Source organism: Oncorhynchus keta, chromosome 10 (assembly GCF_023373465.1).
Source record: "Oncorhynchus keta strain PuntledgeMale-10-30-2019 chromosome 10, Oket_V2, whole genome shotgun sequence".
Taxonomy (NCBI): domain Eukaryota; kingdom Metazoa; phylum Chordata; class Actinopteri; order Salmoniformes; family Salmonidae; genus Oncorhynchus; species Oncorhynchus keta.
In genome coordinates this window covers 34258186-34273725 of record NC_068430.1, presented here as the reverse complement: position 1 = coordinate 34273725, position 15540 = coordinate 34258186, and the positions used below count along the sequence as shown (strand labels likewise).

At 42.5% G+C, this 15540-nt stretch overlaps 1 pseudogene; it reads left to right on the top strand.

Moving 5' to 3' along the window:
* Positions 1-5878: 5878 nt before the first annotated feature.
* LOC118388170 (protein OS-9-like) overlaps positions 5879-15540 on the top strand; it is a 38654-nt pseudogene continuing 28992 nt past the window's right edge.

Genomic DNA, 15540 nt, shown 5'->3' with positions numbered 1-15540 from the left:
TAAAATAAATCACTAAACCTTTGAAGATCTTCCTCTGTCTGCAATCCCAAGGGTCCCAGCCACACAATGAATGGTTGTTTTGTTCAATAAAGTCCTTCTTTATATCCAAGAAAGTCTATTTAGCTGGCGCTAATGATCTCAGTAATCCACTCGTTCAACATGCATACAAACGAATCCAAAAAGTTTCTGGTAAAGTTTGTCCAAACAAGTGAAAAGATGTTTCTAATTCATCCTCAGGTACTCTAATATCTAAATAAATGATAATATTTAAGATGGAGAATAGTATGTTCAATAGGGAAGATAAATAACGAAAAACCAGTCTCCAAAACAGGTTAAAGACAGACAATAGGTGTTCCAACAATCCATTCTTGGACTTCACTGTTGTCTACTGATCTTTCTCACTAATTATACTCAACACGCCTTCAGCTAAACTCAGCAAAATAAGAAACGTCCTCTCACTGTCAACTGCGTTTATTTTCAGCAAACTTAACATGTGTAAATATTTGTATGAACATAAGATTCAACAACTGAGACATAAACTGAACAAATTCCACAGACATGTGACTAACAGAAATAGAGGAAAAAATCAAAAGTAACGGTCTGGTATGGTCACCAACTGCATTAAGTACTGCAGTGCATCTCCTCATGGACTGCACCAGATTTGCCAGTTCTTGCTGTGAGATGTTACACCACTCTTCCACCAAGGCACCTGCAAGTTCCCAGACATTTCTGAAGGGGAATGGCCCTAGCCCTCACCCTCTGATCAAACAGGTCCCAGACGTGCTCAATGGGATTGAGATCCGGGCTCTTCGCTGGCCATGTCAGAACACTGTCTTGCAGGAAATCACGCACTGAACGAGCAGTATGGCAGGTGGTATTGTCATGCTGGAGGGTCATGTCAGGATGAGCCTGCAGGAAGGGTACCACATCAGGAAGGAGGATGTCTTCCCTGTAACACACAGCATTGAGACACATGCAATGAAAACAAGCTCAGTCCGATGATGCTGTGACACACCGCCCCAGACTATGACGGACCCTCCACCTCCAAATGGATCCAGATCCAGAGTACAGGCCTCAGTGTAATGCTCCTTCCTTCGACGATAAACGCAAATCCGACCATCACCCCTGGTGAGACAAAACCTGTGGTCCTCATGCCTCCATGCAGCATGCCTAAGGCACGTTCATGCAGATGAGCAGGGACCCTGGGCATCTATCTTTTGGTGTTTTTTGGAGACAATAGAAAGGCCTCTTTAGTGTCCTACATTTTCATAACTGTGACCTTAATTGCCTACCGTCTGTCTGTAAGCTTTTAGTGTCTTAACGACCGTTCCACATGTGCATGTTCATTAATTGTTTATGGTTCATTGAACAAGCCTGGGAAACAGCGCTAAAACCCCTTACAATGAAGATCTGTGAAGTAATTTGGATTTTTATGAATAATCTTTGAAAGACAGGGTCCTGAAAAAAGGACCTTTCTTTTTTTTGCTGAGTTTAGAAACAACTCTTCTGCTTCGGCCATCTCAACCTCTCTCCCCACCTCTATTTGGTCCTAAAATTTGAACTCCAGATATGCCATTTCGAAAATGAGGCGTTTCCCGCGAATGGGAAAATGCATGATCACACTCCCTTGTCCGATTGGTTTGGAAGGGAAAACGTCATCACACTCCTTCATCTGATTGGTGGAGTAGGCGGGCCTTCTGACTTTGCTTTTGTGGTAACTAGTGATGACCCGGCCTGGTCTGTACAGTCATGGCCAAAAGTTTTGAGAATGACACAAATTTTAATTTTTACAAAGTTTGCTGCTTCAGTCTAAGTATAATTACAAGCATTTCATAAGTGTCAAAGGCTTTTGTTGACAATTACATGAAGTTGATGCAGAGTCAATATTTGCAGTGTTGACCCTGCTTTTTCAAGACCTCTGCAATCCGCCCTGGCATGCTGTCAAATAACCTCTGGGCCACATCCTGACTGATGACAGCCCATTCTTGCATAATCAATGCTTGGAGTTTGTCAGAAGTTGTGGGTTTTTCTTTGGCCACCCGCCTCCTTGAGGCTTGAGCACAAGTTCTCAAATGGAATTAAGGTCTGGGGAGTTTCCTGGCCATGGACCCAAAAAATTGATGTTTTGTTTCCCTGAGCCACTTAGTTATCACTTTTGCCTTATGGCAAGGTGCTCCATCATGCTAGAAAAGGCATTGTTCGTCACCAAACTGTTTCTGGATGGTTGGGAGAAGTTGCTCTCGGAGGATGTGTTGGTACCATTCTTTATTCAAGGCTGTGTTCTTAGGCAAAATTGTGAGTGAGCACACTTCCTTGGGTGAGAAGCAACCCCACACATGAATGGTCTCAGGATACTTTACTGTTGGCATGACACAGGACTGATGGTAGTGCTCACCTTGTCTTCTCCAGACAAGCTTTTTTCCGGATGCCCCAAAATATCAGAAAGTGGATTGATCAGAGAAAATTACTTTACCCTAGTCCTCAGCAGTCCAATCCTTGTACCTTTTGCAGAATATCAGTCTGTCCCTGATGTTTTTCCTGGAGAAAAGTGGCTTCTTTGCTACCTTTCTTGACACCAGGCCATCCTCCAAAAGTCTTCGCCTCGCTGTGCGTGCAGATGCACTCACACCTGCCTGCTGCCATTCCTGAGCAAGCTCTGTACTGGTGGTGCCCCGATCCCGCAGCTGAATCAACTTTAGGAGACAGTCCTGGCGCTTGCTGGAATTTCTTGGGCGCCCTGAAGCCTTCTTCACAACAATTGAACCACTCTCCTTGAAGTTCTTGATAATAAATGGCTGATTTAGGTGCAATCTTACTGGCAGCAATATCCCTGCCTGTGAAGCCCTTTTTGTGCAAAGCAATGATGACGGCATGTGTTTCCTTGCAGGTAACCATGGTTGACAGAGGAAGAACAATGATTCCAAGCACCACCCTCCTTTTGAAGCTTCCAGTCTGTTATTCAAACTCAATCAGCATGACAGAGTGATCTCCAGCCTTGTCCTCGTCAACACTCACATCTGTGTTAACGAGAGAATCACTGACATGATGTCAGCTGGTCCTTTTGTGGCAGGGCTGACATGCAGTGGACATGTTTTTGGGGTCTCAATTAATTTGCTTGGCAAATAGGGATAACATTCTGGAGTAGATGCAAATTGCCATCATACAAGCTGAGGCAGCAGACTTTGTGAAAATGTATATTTGTGTCATTCTCAAAACTTTTGGCCACGACTGTAGAATCTGAAACCAAATCAATGAGGGTGTTTTATAAATCTCACGCGGGCGTTTTGCATTGTCTGACACACTTGATTGCATTCGATTTGGGAAACCTGGCTACCTCCCGGGCGTGAGCCTGGTGCCCCATTCAAAACAAAAGTGACGTAATTAAGCACGTGTAATAACTTGTAGGATTCTGTGTTCTCAGGGAAAAATGTTTGCTTTTGCTTTCTCTGCCTTCCCAATGAATTCCAGAAAATTCAAACATTTACTTAATGGGAAAGAGATGCATGTTTCTGGACGATGCATCATGCTGCCTTATTGACAAAATGACATATACAGGCTTTTGGGAGACCAAAAGGAGGGATTCTGGATTTTTTTTTTTAAATTATCCAATAGGGCAACGTAATGGATTTGATTGACATGTAAACTAACCTATGAAGTGGTATTTTATGTCCATTTTGTCCTATCCACAACAACCATGTCATACGTTTAATTTCTTTGGACAAAAAAAAATGTTTCCATTAGATAACACAGCCACAAAGTGGCTATATCTTAAAAATGGTTGAAAACAAAAATGTACTTTTTGGTCTATATCTAAGTTCAGAGTTAGGTTTTAACGTCACATTTTAAGAAGATACGTTTTAGAAATAGGCGGGGCTTATGACTTTGCGGCAACTCGTGACGACCCAAATAAACAACAGAAGATCTCATGACATATGTAGCCACAGACAGAATGGGTAACTCAGACATGTCAAAGCAGAAGCATCCGTTTTGAACATTTTCTCAACTCCAAATGTGGTAGTGAGAGAAAGTCCAGTCGCTGGTAGTGGGAGAGAATAGAACTAGGTGAACCTTGGCCGACATTCTGCACATTTTCTCATCAATGAAACATCTGATCTTAATAAATTTTTCTGTTCCCAAAACTATAACGTAAACCCACTCACTTTTGTACAGTGCATTGGTCCATACAATTGACCTAATTTTAGCGCCCCAAAAACGTAATACTTCCAGATCGACTGTAATGTTAATACCATTGTAAAGCACAATTTCTCCCCTTTCCAACAAAATAAATGGCATGACCTCCACGCTGCCCGTTTCTGCATAATTCAAGAAGGCAATGAGCTCTGTCGGGTCATTTAAAAAATGCCGGGTGGGGAAGCGAAACTAATGCCTGATATTGAGAAGGAGAGATCACGTGTGGGAAAACTGTTTTTTTTTCACTCGATCCAATTTATCACCTTATCGCCTCTAAAATGTAAATAAAACACTATAAAGAGTTTATATAATGTGTCATTACATACCTATTTGAAGGTTTGTGTCGAATTTGAATCTGGTTTTTAGGGCGGTGCTAAATTGATCTTCAGATCTACATTGTATTTTTAGAGTCATGATCACTTACAGTGACGACGCAAAAAATGACTAGGTATCCCCCTTACCCCGTCACTGTCCATTTCTTGTTTTTAAACGATGAAGTGCTACACCTGGTGGAGAGAGATTGTAAAACTGAATTAGTTGCTTTACGGGTGCTGTACGTTACGGCATGAAACGTCACGATGTAACGGAGGGTCCGTTTTTTCAACTTTTCTCCAATACTATAGAGCCATTACCATGTCTATCAACGCTTGAATTGAAACGTAGTTCACACCCCCGATTTTGAAGTCAACACAGTCCCATTAGTTTTATTTGCAGCCTCGTTTGAATGTCGTGGTTGCGCACATTTGTACGGAATGGGGTGAGTTTACGTTAATCTGTTACGAACACAGTGCATTAAGTTTTTATGGATTTAGCGCTTTGCCAACGTTTAAAAACAAAATGCATTGTTTAGAAGGAGTGCAAGGCTGAATTGACTTTGTGCAAATGCACACTTCACATATGAGGCGTTCCTTAACGGAAATATGCAAAATAATGCTACAACGCGCCAATAGGATCTCGCTAGCTCGTGCTTGGCTATGCCTACCTCCTTGCTATTTTGGCCTACTATGCTTCATTTATTCACACTGTATACGACACAGGTGAACTGTCGTGGGTTAGTTATAAATTATCTTTGATGTTGCTAACTATCCATCATGGCTTCTGTAATATTCCTCTTTGAATTCTCTGACAGTCTTTGAGTGTCTTTCATGAGCTTTCTTCTGCTGTAGCTGGTGCTTTGCCACAGTGCTTGACAAGTCTGGTTTCAACAATGTCAGGCGGGTATGTGGTTGGCGTTTCAGAAACAGTTCAGCTGGTGTACATTCCGTTACTGTGTGTGGTGTGTTACAGTAAGTAAACATGAACCGGGGAAGCATTTGGTGGGTGGGCACAGACTGAACCTTGAGTCTAGTCCAGGCCTTCTTAAAGGTTTGCACGGCTCTCTCCGCTGCTCCGTTTGATGCCGGATGGTAAGGTGGTGACAGGATGTGCCTTACTCCGTTGTTCTTGAGAAACATTTCAAAATCGTTTGACGTGAACGGAGGGCCATTGTCCGATACGAGCTCCTAGACTAGTCCAAAGGATGCAAACAGTTGTCTGAGAAGATTGATGGTCTTCTCAGCTGTGGTCAGTTGTGTAGGGAACACTTCTATCCACTTGGAATGGACATCGACGACAACAAGGAAATGTTGCTTGTCAATTTTGGCGTAATCCACATGGATGCGTTCCCAAGGTGTAGCAGCCCAGGACCATGGATGAAAAGGTGCAGCAGCAGGCTTGTTGCGAACAGCTTCACAAGGTGAGCAGTGGCCTACATGCTGTTGAATGTCCTGATCCAGTCCAGGCCACCACAGATAACTGCGAGCGAGTGCTTTCATTCGAGTGATCCCTGGATGTCCCTCATGCAGGTCAGATAGCAGTCTCCTCTGGAATTTGTGAGGTACCACCACCCCTGATCCCCACAGAACACACCCATGATCAGTGGACAACTGGTCTTTCTTGTCGATGAATGGACGAAGGTTATCATCATTTACGAAGGTTGGCCAACCGCCTAATGTTAAGTCCAAGACTTTGGAAAGCACTGGGTCTTTCCTTGTTTCTTCTGCTTTGTCAGAAGCAGATATGGGCAGGTCATCAATGAGAGAGATCTGGAAGACTGCTCTATCATCTTCACTGTCAGAGTCACTATTGCACGGTAGTCTCGATAGTGCATCGGCATTTGCGTGTACTTGCTGTACTCAATCTCGTAGTCTTAGGCTAACAATATCAGAGCCCATGTTGCATTTGAAGTGCAGCAAGGGTTGGTATAGCTGATTTTGGTTGGATGGCCAAAAGAGGATGGCCAACAGAGTCTTGTGATCTGTCAGCAGTTGGAACTTCCTTCCATAGAGGTATTTGTGAAATTTCTTCACTCCGAATATTATGCTCAGGGCTTCCTTCTCAATTTGAGCATAATTTTTTCTCATTTGGTGACAGAGTCCGTGATGCAAATGCAATAGGGTGTTCTTCACCTGATGGTAGAACATGTGAGATGACGGCTCCTACTCCGTATGGAGATGCATCACACGCAAGTCTCAGCTTCATCTCTGTGTTGTAGTGGGCAAGCCACTTGCTCTTTAGCAGACGCTGTTTGCAAGTCTTGATCCTTCGCATTGTGCGGACCAATTCCACTTTGTATCGGCCTGCAGCAGTTGGTGAAGCGGATGCAACAATGTGGACAAGTTTGCCACAAACTTTCCGTAATAGTTCAGGACCCCCAAAAGTGACCTCAGCTCTGAGATATTTGTGGGTGCTGGTGCGTTTACGATTGCTTCCACCTTGCTGTTGGTTGGGTGCAGTCCTTGTGCATCAATCTTGTATCCGAGATACTCCACTTAGTCCTGGAGGAACTCACATTTGCTGCGTTTCATTCTCACTTTTTTTTCTTGACAATATTTCTCCACTGAGATTGCCTAATTTCAATGGGTTCAATTGTTTTTTTTAATTTAACCACCAGAGGGCAGTGTCGCTATTCTGGACTCCAATAGTCTTGCCACTTGGCAGCTCCTGAATACTGTACTAACAGTGCTAGCAGTGCTTAGCCTTCTCTACTGGCAAAACAAAATAAAAAATAACTGACGAATTACATAATTATTTAGAGTTTCATTACTCACGCAACATTCTTCCCTTCAAGCAATGTCCGTTTATGTAGTTTAATCACCTCGTCTCCACTGTGATATTTGTGTTGTGGAGAAATGACCAGGCAGGAGACGGGAGTACAGTTAGTTTTCGTTTAGTCAAAACCCCTCGTGCTCTACAGTTCCCGGCACCCCAGTGTGCATGTGCATTTCCTATTAGGTGTAGTAATGTATAACACTGCCGTAATGCATTACTGCTTAGTAACAGCACAGTAACTAATATAAACAGATGTAGATCCCAGATACTACAGCTGCTTCATTGATTAGGTGGTTGAGGGGATTGTACGTTTTCTTTTTGACATGTCTGCTATCCGTCTCGGGTTTCTTGAATCTGGAGGAATTCAACTAAATTAAATATGGGATACAGAGTCTTCCCAATCCAGTCATTATGGGGCAGGTGAGGCGTGAAATAACTTATTTAGCTAAGAAGCTAACGTTAGCTAGCATGCATGGTCTCAATGATTATGCACAGCTCACTAGCTAATATTAGTCAGAGGCGTCAGGTGGTCAGCTGACATGCTACAGCTATTATTTAATAAAGATGGGCTGGACAATAGAACGAGTCAAACGGCTTTAGAACGTTGGCTAAACTGGAACACTAGCGCGAGCCCCTAGCAAATGAAAGGAATCGAACGTTCACAGAGCCTGTTTTGACTGGAGTGAAGCTTTGAATCCCATTTAGCCTAAATGGTACCAAAACATGTATCCCTTTTTATTTTACCACTACAATCTGTTCTTATGACAAAACTGAAAAACAACAACTCGTGTAGAAAGTTAACAAACGCACCTCAATGGTGCCAAGTGTGCTTATGTCTGCATAACGAGGAAATAAAATAGGAAAAGAATGGCAACTTCTGACTATTTCTTGTCTAGCGTTTGATGACAACGACATATATACATCAAAATATACACATTGCGAGATATTTGGCGAAATATACCAGCATGCTTCTCCATAGGAAAACAATGGGGGCAGCTCAGCGTTCCAAGGGCAAAAGGTATTTCAGGGCAAGCGTTTTATGACAACGATATGACAACGATATACACTACCCAGCCTTACATAATTAGAAAAATAAGATTATCATGAATATAATGGTGTCCAATTTAAAAAAAATGAAATATACACATTGCGAGATATTTGGCAAAATAGACAGACATACATATATTTCCCTATAGTAAACAATGGGACGACCTCAGAATAACATTAGTAATTTGTTGTTTACATTATAACAATAAACAACGTGAGCAGGTCTGCATGGCCAACTATAGCGAAGCTGCCATTGTGACACAGTACAACAAAAATGGGATTAGACCGTTTGGAAGGCGAGTTGGTGCCACAGTGCTCAATAGAACTAATAGGAGCTGGCAGGGTGAATTATAATATTATGAAACTGGGCTCCACCGCAGATGCAATTAACTACTTTTTATTAGAAAAAAGCATTAAAAATGTAATGGGTCCAGCCTAATAATGACATTATAATGCTGTACCGATAAAGTTTGATGTCGTCAATTGTTTCTGTGGTTTAGTGTGAGCTAGCGTGCCTGTCAACATCAATGTTAGCTAACATTTTTTTAAACCTTTATTTAAGTAGACAAGACAGTTAAGCACAAATTCTTATTTACAATGACGGCCTACTGGGGAACAGTGGGTTAACAGCCTTGTTCAGAGGCAGAGGGACAGATTTTTACCTTGTCAGCTCGGTTACTGACCCAACGCTCTAACCACACCACCCCAGGTAGCTTAGTTGGGTGGCTTGAGTCATTGACTTCTTCTAGGGCCTTCCTCTGACACCTCCTGGTTTCGAGGTCCTGGATGGCAGGGAGCTCAGCCCCAGTGATGTACTGGGCAATATACACTACCCTCTGTAAAGCCTTGCTGTCAATGCTAAGCAGTTTCCATAGTACCCTCCAAACTCGTCATCAAGCTCGAGACCCTGGGTCTCGACCCCGCCCTGTGCAACTGGGTACTGGACTTCCTGACGGGCCGCCCCCAGGTGGTGAGGGTAGGTAACAACATCTCCACCCCGCTGATCCTCAACACTGGGGCCCCACAAGGGTGCGTTCTGAGCCCTCTCCTGTACTCCCTGTTCACCCACGACTGCGTGGCCACGCACGCCTCCAACTCAATCATCAAGTTTGCGGACGACACAACACTGGTAGGCTTGATTACCAACAACGACGAGACTGCCTACAGGGAGGAGGTGAGGGCCCTCGGAGTGTGGTGTCAGGAAAATAACCTCACACTCAACGTCAACAAAACTAAGGAGATGATTGTGGACTTCAGGAAACAGCAGAGGGAACACCCCCCTATCCACATCGATGGGACAGTAGTGGAGAGGGTAGTAAGTTATGTTCCTCGGCATACACATCACAGAAAAACTGAATTGGTCCACCCACACAGACAGCATCATGAAGAAGGCGCAGCAGCGCCTCTTCAACCTCAGGAGGCTGAAGAAATTTGGCTTGTCACCAAAAGCACACAAACTTCTACAGATGCACAATCGAGAGCATCCTGTCGGGCTGTATCACCGCCTGGTACGGCAACTGCTCCGCCCACAACTGTAAGGCTCTCCAGAGGGTAGTGAGGTCTGCGCAACGCATCACCGGGGGCAAACTACCTGCCCTCCAGGACACCTACACCACCCGATGTCACAGGAAGGCCATAAAGATCATCAAGGACAACAACCACCCGAGCCACTGCCTGTTCACCCCGCTATCATCCAGAAGGCGAGGTCAGTACAGGTGCATCAAAGCTGGGACCGAGAGACTGAAAAACAGCTTCTATCTCAAGGCCATCAGACTGTTAAACAGCCACCACTAACATTGAGTGGCTGCTGCCAACACACTGACTCAACTCCAGCCACTTTAATAATGGGAATTGATGGAAATTGATGTAAAATATATCACTAGACACTTTAAAAAATGCTACTTAATATAATGTTTACATACCCTACATTATTCATCTCATATGTATACGTATATACTGTACTCTATCATCTACTGCATCTTTATGTAATACATGTATCACCAGCCACTTTAAACTATGCCACTTTGTTTACATACTCATCTCATATGTATACACTGTACTCGATACCATCTACTGCATCTTGCCTATGCTGCTCTGTACCATCACTCATTCATATATCTTTATGTACATATTCTTTATCCCTTTACACTTGTGTGTATAAGGTAGTACTTTTGGAATTGTTAGTTAGATTACTCGTTGGTTATTACTGCATTGTCGGGAACTAGAAGCACAAGCATTTCGCTACACTCGCATTAACATCTGCTAACCATGTGTATGTGACAAATACATTTGATTTGATACCATGCAAGCGGTGATGCAGCCGAGATGCTCTCAACGGTGCAGCTGTAGAACCTTTTGAGGATCTGAGGGACCCTAACAAATCTTTTCAGCCCCCGGGGAAGCGGCGTTGTCCTGCCTTCTTCACGACTGTGTTGGTGTGTTTGGACAAGGATGGATCCTTATGTAGCCGTGTGATGTTGTTCCCCTAGATTATGCACCAAGTTGCACACAAGGACCAATTCAAATAGGCCAGGTCAAGAGGGGATGTTAATAATTTGATAATAATAATAATAATTCTGTGTATTGTTTTAGTTAATTACAGCTGCATAGCTAATGTTTTTCTTTGGTGTACAAACACTTGTTCCTATCAATATTGTACATACATGTGATTGTAAAAGTGTTGTATATTTTGGTTTGGCCCATCGCGTGTTATCTGTATTTCCGTACCCCCTCCCTTTATTGTTCTCTTTTGCCTGACCTTCGGTATGTTGTCCTTGGCTTCGAAATTGTTCAATATAAAACCGTGGTAATGTTACACAATGTACTGTTATGCAAACCTAAGTTTGTTACAATGTGGATCATTTAAAGATTTATGTTAACAAGTTACACAAAGCTCGCTAACTAGGGTATCTATTGTAACTTGTGAGTACTTGGGACAGTGTTTGAGTGAGTGTCCATGTGCTTGCGCAGGTGCCTGAGAGCTAAGACTGCGCCAAGATTTAACATAATGTGTGTTGTCTCTTCGTGTGCAGGTATGTCTTTTATTTTGTCCGAATTATGTTCTGTATCATTTTACTTGTATTGTATGTTGTGCATTGAATGTGTGCACGCAGCACCTGTAATCTCCTTTTGGCGCTCTCTTTTGCCTGACCTTCAGCTAGCAAGGTGCCTGAGAGCTAGGACTGAGCCAAGGGTTAATATAATGTGTGTTGTTTCTTCGTGTGCAGGGCAAATAAAAAAAATAATTCAACTAGCAGACATCCAGTTGTGGCAGCGTCCTAATTAAAAGTACACAATGCAGAACAAACCACGCTACACTTACATGCTGACTGCATGTTGATTTTGTCCATCTACACCAGACGTGATCAGGACATGCAGGTTGAAATATCAAAACAAACTCTGAACTAACTATATTATTTGAGAACAGGTCGAAACACGTGAAACATTCATGGAGGTATAGCTATTTAGCTTGCTGTTGCTAGCTCATTTGTATTCGGGGATAAACATTGTGCAAAACAGGTAAAATAGCAACCCAATGTCCTTTTTTTCCCTCGATCTTTGTAGAATTTTGACCAAATCTGAGTCACACAAAACCAATGAGGAGATGGGAGAGGCGGGACTTGCAGTGCTTCACGTGCCAAATAGAACCAGGTTCTATTTTAGTGCCTGGCTATGCAGATGCACGTGACCAGTTTGGGTGAAATGATTGAATAACATGTGTGTACATTTATTTTGCAACACTGATGTGCAAAACTCGGGCTGTGTGGTCAGCATATTAGTGATGTGGACACCGAGGAACTTAGCTCTTTACCCACTTCAGCCCTGTCTATGTGAATGGGGATGTGCTTGGCCCTTGTACTTGGCCCTCCATATCCAGTAGTCCACGGTCAGCTCCTTTGTCTTGCTGACGTTGAGGGAGAGGTAGTTGTCCTGGCAACACACTGCCAGGTATCTGATGACCTCCCTATAGGCTGTCTCATCCTCTTCGGTAATCAGTGTTAAGTTCAAGTATCCCTATATTTCTGTTATTACGATGCTATCACTCTACGCCTAGTACGCCTGCGCGGTAGTCTCACAGTTGATGGATCTGACCTAGTGCAATGGCAATGATATGACAACAGCCAGTGAATGTGCAGGGCGCCAAATTCAAAACCGAAATCTCAATTAAAATTCCTCAAACATACAGGTATTTTATACCGTTTTAAAGGTAGTCTTGTTGTTAATCCCACCACAGTGTCCGATTTCAAATAGGCTTCATGGCGAAAGCACCTCAAACGATTATCTTAGGTCAGAGCCAAGTCACAGAAAAACACAGCCATTTCTCCAGCCAAAGAGAGGAGTCACAAAAAGCACAAATAGAGAAAATGAATCACTAACCTTTGAAGAACTTCATCAGATAACACTCATAGGACTTCATGTTACACAATACATGTATGTTTTGTTTGATAAAGTTCATATTTATATAAACAAATCTGAGTTTACATTGGCGAGTTACATTCACTAGTTCCAAAACATCCAGTGATTTTGAATAGCCACATCGATTCAACAGAAACTCATCATAAATGTAGATGATAATACAAGAGATATATTATTGGAATTATAGATATACCTCTCCTTAATGCAACCGCTGTGTCAGATTAAAAAAAAAAATACGGAAAAAGCAAACCATGCAATAATCTGAGACGCCGCTCAGAACAATAGTCAAATTAGCCGCCATGTTGGAGTCAACAGAAACCAGAAATGACATGATAAATGTTCCCTTGCCTTTGATGATCTTCATCAGAAAGCAGTCCCAGGTCCACAATAAATGTTTGTTTTGTTCGATAATGTCCGTTATTTATGTCCAAATACCTCCTTTTGTTAGCGCGTTTGGTATACATATCCAAACGCTCGTTCTGGTCGAGCGTTACTTCGGACAAAAACTTCAAAACGTTATATTACAGGTCGAAGAAACATTTCCAACTAAGTACAGAATCAAATCAGTAGGATGTTTTTATCATATATCTTCAACAAAGTTCCAAACGGAGAATTCCTTTGTGACCTGAGGAGCAATGGAATACAAGTGGATATCATGTGGAATGCGCGTGACCAGAAAATGGCTGACTGCCAGACACCTGTTCATTCTGTTCTTATTCAGTCCCACAACACAGTCGAAGCCTCATTCAAATTTATATAGACCGTTGACATCTAGTGGAAGCCCTAGGAAGTGCAACTTCATTCATATCTCAAGCGGATTTTAATGGGAACATGGGAACTGTGTTGAAAACCTACCAACCTCAGATTTCTCACTTTCTGTTTGGATTTCTCCTCGGGTTCTTTTCCCCAGAGTGTTTTCTATCCAATACTAATAATAATATGCATATATTAGTAACTGGGACTGAGGAGCAGGCCGTTTACTCTGGGCACCTTTCATCCAAGCTACTCAATACTGCCCCTGCAGCCATAAGAAGTTAAACTAACAGCCGAAAATGTAAACACAGTAACATTACACTGTTTTCAAATGAATTTGCTTCTGATTATGAGGTCTTTCTAGTTGAACCCTTAGGATCTGCTGTGATTGATACTGCATGTACACACACAGTGTGTAGTAAAAAAATGGCTTGATAGCTATGTCAGTGAACTAAATCTGAAAGTACAAAGCATGATTGACACACCAAGCAACAGAGTTTTCAAATTTGGACATGGGAGAATCATCCATTCTACCAAGATAGTCAAGATACCAGCAAAAATTGGTCAGACTAAGTGTCACAATGAAAAAGAGTTGGTCCCTGCAGATATCCCCTTACTATAAAGCAAAGCTTCCCTCAAGAAGGCAGAGGCTGTACTAGACATATAACATGACAAGGCAGTGATATTTAAACAACCAGTGACTCTTGAACTTACTACCTCAGGCCACTATGGTGTAAACATTTTAGACTTCATACAGAGTCCATGTAAAAATGAGATTTTGACAGACATAGAGCACATGGAGATTCTGACACTCAAGATTGCGCAAAGTAAATGACCAACACGATGGAGTGGTTCTTGCTGAGAGTCAGCCTCCTAATGAAAATGACAAAAAAGGACACATTAACAGACAGGAACTTACCAGATGTCGCATCCAATGATATGGACACTGAAACTGACACAGGAAATGGAGCAGAGACCTTCAACCATGAAACAGGTAATACTGTTGAGCATTCAAATGAGTAAAACGTTCAACAGCCACACGTGTTAAGACAACATGGTTGTTCCAATCTGAAAACTGAACACACTGTTAAATACATAGACAGAGAAAGTGGTATTCCACATACACCAACCGTCATTGGACGAGCAGGAAAAGCCAAAGGAAAACACGAGAACTGGTACAACTTGCAGTACTCTGAACCAGCTACACTTTCTGGTACAACAGGGTCAGCTGACCTATCATTTGTAGGTCATCTCAGAATTGAACCAATAGAAAGTCGAGAAAAACAGAATGACATTCAAAATGATGATGTACTTGAAACAAAGGCTGTGTCATTTGACTCTAAACTAGAGGAGCTCAGTAATTGGAGGAAAAATTGAGTGTTTGAGGAAGTCAAAGACATTGGCCAAAAAATGTGTGTACCCTTAGAATCCTTACCTGGAATAGTTCCAAAAGTGCATCAAGTGGCTAGAGGTTGAGGAGCTGACTGCTTAAGAACTCCCAAAAGACTCACCAACATGCGCCTCAGAGTCACTCTGATTTCTGGTGACAGTGTTCTGCCAGAAAAAATAGACACCATAGACATTAAATCTGAATTTATGCAGACAACATAGCTGTTAAGGCACATTCACATCCGACTTCTGCCTGAAGCTAAGAGCGAAGGAACACTGGAAACTAAAAAAGTGTATGTATGGCCTGGCAGATGCATTCATCTACAGGTACAACAAAGTCAAGGCAACAATGTTGAGAACAGGTGGAAAAATGTCACAATTGGATCCTGCAGTCTTCTATTGGCTTGATCAAGACTGCAATGTGACTGGAGTACTTGCCTGTCATGTTGCTGACTTTATCTGGGGTGGCTCATAGACCTTTGCTACAACTGTTATTCCACACCTCAAAGCCGTTTTCCAGGTCAGCAGTGAGGAGTATGATAGTTTTTATTACGTTGGCATAGAGTTTATTATAGTTGACGGAACAATACTGATGCAACAGGAAAGTTATATCAATAATTTTCAACCCATGCACATGGATTCTTCAAGACCCAT